We start from the raw sequence: 6216 nt of genomic DNA, 5'->3' as shown, positions 1-6216 counted from the left end.
CACTAAGCTGTGATTTGGCAATGCCTGGCTCTTAATTCCAGCTATTTCAAAGCACAGTTCAGGAGAACTGCAATTCTGAGGGGATGGATGTCTGAAACCTTATTTGGCCTCTCACTCCTTCACTCATTAGGGAGGGAGGCACCCTGGCCAGGGATCACATGCTTTGGCCCAGGGCGAGGGTGACTATTTTGTTCTCTGACTGGGCCCTGCAGTGGGGTGGGGAAGGGCTAGAAATAGTCATTTTCTGGTTGCATCGAGGCGAGGGGGGGGGCATCTCCACACGGGACCACTTACAAGGGACAGAGAGAAGCAGGGGCTCTGGAGGTTGCTGTCGCCAGTTAACACTGGATGTGCCGTGAGTGCAACTGATAAAAGCCCGAGGAAAACTTGATGGTTGAGACTAATTTGGGCTGTTTTCCTGTTAAAAGATAACACTGAAGTGTAATCTTCTGTTAGTCAGAGTGTTCAGTTTGTCTCCAAGTTTGCATTCCGGGTCCCAGTCCTCCCCGAAACTGAATGTCACTTCCCCCTGTATTGTATGCGAATTAACTTGCTTGGCTCTTGTATAAGTCAGACACCTGTCTGTGTTCTTTCATTCGTTCAACCGATGCTATTAAACGGTTGCAGGACTTGGGGTAGTAGCGATCACTGAGAGGAGCTGTGAGGAGCTCTGGGTGCCGGTTACACGGCTCCGCTCATTTTCTGATGTATGTGCTACTTTGATACAAGCTACAGTTGAAAAGCACAGTCGTTGGCAGCCAGCTAAGCCAGCCAGCTCCCTTCCTTCACAGGGACCTGGTGTGCAGCGGCTGCCAACAGCCTTCTCCTCGGTACTTAGGCAGCCTGTGGCGTGGATGAGTTGCCCTAAGGGAGCTTGGAGACAGCCCTTCACTGCAGACATTCGTGGCTCTGGCTTCGTGCTGCTCCCAACCTAGGCTGCTGACAGGTGTGCAGGGTGCTTTGGGAAACCCCAAGACACAGCAGCCAGGGTTCACGTTGGCCAAGTCATTGTGTCCATCTGGAGTCAGGAGGCAGAGCCACGTTTTGAGCCCAGGTCCTCTGATTTGGAATGTGGACATCTTAACTGCTAGTCTAAATGCCCACTCCTACAAATTGTGCTTTTTAAAACCTTTCATTAGGGACAGGCATTTAGCCCAGCAGTTAATGTACCTACACCTGTGTTCAACAGTTGGCTGCAGTTCCTGTCTGCTATCAAAGCAGACCCTGGGAAGCAGTGATGATGGCTCAAACAATTGGGTTCAACCACCCACAGAAGAGACCTGGATTGAGTTCCGGGCTTCTGACTTCAGCCCCAGATCAGCCCCCAAACAGGGCAGTTTGGAGATGGATAAAACAGAAGGAAGTTCTCTCTGTAGCTCTGCCTCTCAAATAGATAAGAGAAAAATATTAAGAACTTTCATTAAGTTGGAATTTCCAGTACTCATAATACAGTGAAAGGTTCTTTTAGGGTGGAACCAAGTTCTGGTAATTTTTTCTAATATTCTTCCTGTTTCTCCCAGGAATCCTGGCACCATTTTGCCCCCAGATCACCCTTTAGAGAGTGTAACCTCAGAATATGTGTGAAATAAAATACTTTCAAAAATATAAAAACAAAGTTAGGAAAAAACATCTCAGTGTAACAGGGAACTATGGGCACTTTCTTCCTTGGCCCCTCAGTACTCCCCGAACATGAAACTTCTGCCTCCCCTTGTATTTCCCATCCATCAAAAGAGATCCATGGCTTTCACCTTTCCGTAGCATACTGTTTGCATTGTTTTAGTCTTTCTATGTTAAACTATTCAAAGATGCCCATGGCTTGGGTCACGGGCTGCATGTGAGCAGGACCTCACTGCCTTGCACTATTTACGTGTGCTCAGAATTTGGTGCCATGCTGCCATATTAAGTCTTTACTTCTGAGAAGGAGTTTAAAAGGATGCTGGGGCCAACGTGTGGTTAAGTTATTACCTGCATCGCCAGCACCCCATATTGGAACACTAGTTCGAGTCCCAGCTATTCCACTTCTGATCCAATTCCCCGATAATTAACCTGGGAAAGCAGCAGATGATGGCCCAAGTGCTTGGGCCCCTGCCACTCATGTGCAAGACCCAGATGGAGTTATGGGCTCCTGACTTCAGCTTGGCCCATCCCTGGCCATTGTGGTCAGTTGGGCAGTGAAACAGCAAATGGAAGACTCTCTCTCTCTCTCTCTCTCTCTCTCTCTGTCATTCTACCTTTCAAGTAAAGAAAATCAGTCTTAATAAGTAAAAGATGCTATAGTGAAATATCTCTGATTATTCATTTTTAATCAATTAAGTCTGAGAAGATAGAGCTGAGTGAAGTTCAAGCTCCATCAACAAACAACTAAGTCTCAAATCAACACATATAGTTCAGAAAGCTACCAAAACGCACAGGTCAGTAATGGAACAGGAGAACCTGACCTGAGTACAGTCACAGCTCACTGTGGTTTTATTATTTGCATTGACATTTACTAACGTTTTAGCCTCTATAAAGATGTGATAAATAAACACAGTGTGGCTTTCAGTTCATTTTAGGTCTCTTAGAATGAACACATAATTTATAATCCAAACACAGACACTTTTGAAGATAAAAGGAGACACTAAAAATAATTAGCAGTGTTAACTGATCTATACTAGGAGTAATCTGGGAATGGCTGGGGCAAATCAGGACATCTGGTCACCCTGCATATCTTCAGATAAAGGGGAAAATGAACTAGAGATTTTTTTCTACATCAGCCCTTACTGTGACTTTTGTTTTTGGGCAGAGGGGGATTTAAAAAACTATTGTTAAAAATTTCATACTTCAAATTCGTATTATGTCCTTTAAGTCTTAAATTAAACTTGTCTTTATGATAGTCAACATTTGACTCAGCATTATTATTTCATCTAAATTTGGAGCAATACAACTTAACCATTCTGCTTATAAATATAAAAAAAAGGTACCAAATGTGAGGCTGATGTTTCTCCTAACAGTTAAGATGCTGCTTGGAACACCTACCTGCCATATCAGAGTGCCTGGGCTCTACTCCCAATTCCAGCGCCCTGCTAACGCACACTCTGGGAGGCAGCTTGAGTCCCTGCCACCTATGTGGCAGACTTGGATTGGTTTCCCAGTTCCTAGCTTCAGCCTGGTCCAGCCAGAGCCATTGTGAGCATTTATAGAGTGAGCCAGAAGATGGCAACTTTCTCTGTCTGTCTCTCTTTCTGATCTCCCTCTCTCCCTTTCTCAATCCAGGTCTCCCATGTGGGTAGGAGGGAGCAAAGTACTTGAGTTGTCACCTGCTTCTTCCCAAAGTATGCCTTATCAGGAAGCTGGAACCCAGAGCTGAGCTGAGACTTGAACCCAGACACTCTGGTATGGGATGAAGGGTCCCAAGCAGTGTCTCTGTCTTCAACTGTAGCATTTTCTTTTTTTTTCTTTTCTTTCTTTTTTTTTTGACAGGCAGAGTGGACAGTGAGAGAGAGAGACAGAAAGGTCTTCCTTTGCCATTGGTTCACCCTCCAATGGCCAGCGCACCGCACCTCCGAAGCCAGGAGCCAGGTGCTTCTCCTGGTCTCCCATGCGGGTGCAGGGCCCAAGCACTTGGGCCATCCTCCACTGCACTCCCTGGCCACAGCAGAGAGCCGGCCTGAAAGAGGGGCAACCAGGACAGAATCCGGCGCCCCAACCGGGACTAGAACCTGGTGTGCTGGCGCCGCAAGGCAGAGGATTAGCCTATTGAGCCACGGCGCCGGCGCCGGCCAACTGTAGCATTTTCTATTGTTCCCTGACTTTGGTTGAAATATAGTTGATGCTCATTATATGCAGATTTCCTATTTGTGAATTCATTTATTGGCTAAAGTATGTTTGTAGCTCCAAAGCAATACTCACAGCGCCTTATTGGTCATTTGTGGACATGTGCAGAGTGGGGAAAAAATCGAGTTCCAAGATATGTGTGTGTTTCCAGCTGAGGCCCAGCAAGGTAATTCTCTGTCTACTTACTTCAGCTTTCTGTAAATAAGTGTTCTTTGTGCAGTACATTTGGTGCCATGTTTTCTCATTTTTCTGCTTTTTTTTGGTGATTTCACTTTTATTTTTTAAATTTATTTTACTTATTTGAAAGGCAGACTTAGAGAGAAAGAAAGATCTTCCATCTGCTAATTCATTCCCCAGGTGGCCATGACTGCTGGAACTGGATCAGGCTGAAGCCAGGAGCCAGGAGCTTCATCTGGTTCTCTTACGTGGGTGGCAGGGGTCACAGGAGTCCGTCCACTTTCCACAGCTTTCCCAGGAGCTTTAGTAGGGAGCTGAATCCGCTCATATGGGATGCCAGGATTGCAGGTGGCAGCTTAACCCACTGTGCCACAACTCTGGCCCCTATTTATTTATTTTATTTGAGAGGCAAAGGGATACACACACACACACACACACCTTCCATCCACCTCAGCTGATCCAGGCTGAAGTCGGCAACAGCTCAGACTTGGTCAAGCTGAAGTCAGGACCAGGGAACTCAGTCTAGGTCTGCCATATGGGTGGCAGGGACCCAACTACTTGAGCCATCACCTGCTGCTTCCCAGGGTGCACAGCAGCAGGATGCTGGATTGGGAGCGGAGAGCTAGAAGTCAAACCCAGGCATTCCAATATGGGCTGTGGGTGCCCCAAGCAATGTGGCTGCCATGAGGCTAAGTGCCCACCCCTAGTTCACTTTTTTTTTTTTTTTTTGTGACAGGCAGAGTGGATAGTGAGAGAGAGACAGAGAGAAAGGTCTTCCTTTTTGCCATTGGTTCACCCTCCAATGGCCGCTGTGGCTGGCGCATCATGCTGATCCGAAGCCAGGAGCCAGGCGCTTCTCCTGGTCTCCCTTGCAGGTACAGGGCCCAAGGACTTGGGCCATCCTCCACTGCCTTCCCGGGCCATAGCAGAGAGCTGGCCTGGAAGAGGAGCAACCGGGATAGAATCCGGCGCCCCAACCGGGACTGGTACCCGGTGTGCCGGCGCCGCAAGGCGGAGGATTAGCCTGTTAAGCCATGGCGCCGGCCCCTATCTCACTTTTAAAAGCATGAATGCCAAAGTGCTGTCTAGTATTCCCCACCCACAAGAAGGCTATGATAGTCTTATGGAGAAAAATCTGTGTGTTAGTAAGCTCTGTTAGACATGAGTGATAATGATATTTGTCATGAGTTGAGTATTAATGAATCAATAATTATATATATGTATATTTTTAGAGATTTATTTGAAAAGCAGAGTGACACAAAGGAAGAGACAGAAATTTTCCATCTGCTGACTCACTCCCCAAATAGCTGCAAGTGGAGCCTGGAACTCCATCTAAGTCTCTTACATGGGTAGTAGGGCCCCAAGTACTTGGGCCATATTCTGTTGTCTTCCCGTGTGCATTAGAAGGGAGCTGGATTGGAAATGGAGCAGCCAGGGGACTGGAGCCGGCACTCTGATTTGGGCTGGTAGCATTGCAAGTGGTGGCTTAACGCACTGTGCCACAATGCTGGCCCCAACAATTATGTATTAAATTAGATGTGCTAAACAGAAATATGCATGAAACAGAGTTATGTATGGTTGACAAGAACATTATGATCAGGCTTGTTGGATCCTAGCCAGCTTCTCCTGAGAGCAGTTGTTGAGAATTTTCTGATTCAGTGTTTGTGGTAACTTAACAGAACGTTAAGTACTGCAAATAATGATAACTGACTTACTTAAATAATTAAAATATTGTTTAGAATTGTACAACCTGGAGCTGGTATTGTGGCACAGCAGGCTAAGCTGCTACCTCAGTTGCCAGCATCCCATACGGGTGCCAGTTTGAGTCCCAGCTGCTCTACTCCCAATCCAGCACCCTGATAATGCTCCTGGGAAAGCTGTGGAAGATGGCCCAACTGCTTGGGTTCCTGCCACTCCCAAAGGAGACCCAGGTGGAGTTCTAAGTTACTAGCTCCAGCCTGGTCCAACCCCAGCCATTGTGGTCATCTGGAGAGTGAATCAGCAGATGGAAGATCTCTCTTTCTCTCTCTGTAACTCTCCATTCAAGTAAGTAAATCTTTAAAAAAAAAAAAAAAAGGATTATACAACCTGAAATGCTAGAAAGTTAATTTGCCCAACAATAGTCTGTACTATTTTGAGTCTGGACCGGAATCATGCTAAAATTTAATAATGTATTTGATAATCATGAAACACATTCTGTCTTTTTAGTACATTTTGTTGACTCTA

The 6216-nt window shown here is 46.2% G+C and overlaps 1 non-coding gene across 1 annotated transcript; it reads left to right on the top strand.

Moving 5' to 3' along the window:
• Positions 1–752: 752 nt before the first annotated feature.
• Positions 753–886, top strand: LOC133767369 (small nucleolar RNA SNORA70). Its single transcript, XR_009866855.1, has one exon. It is a non-coding gene; the product is annotated as a small nucleolar RNA SNORA70 (small nucleolar RNA).
• The last annotated feature ends 5330 nt before the right edge of the window (positions 887–6216 follow it).

Source organism: Lepus europaeus, chromosome 9 (genome assembly GCF_033115175.1).
Source record: "Lepus europaeus isolate LE1 chromosome 9, mLepTim1.pri, whole genome shotgun sequence".
Taxonomy (NCBI): Eukaryota; Metazoa; Chordata; class Mammalia; order Lagomorpha; family Leporidae; genus Lepus; species Lepus europaeus.
The sequence above is the reverse complement of the archived record's forward strand: the minus strand, read 5'-3'. Positions and strand labels throughout refer to the sequence as shown.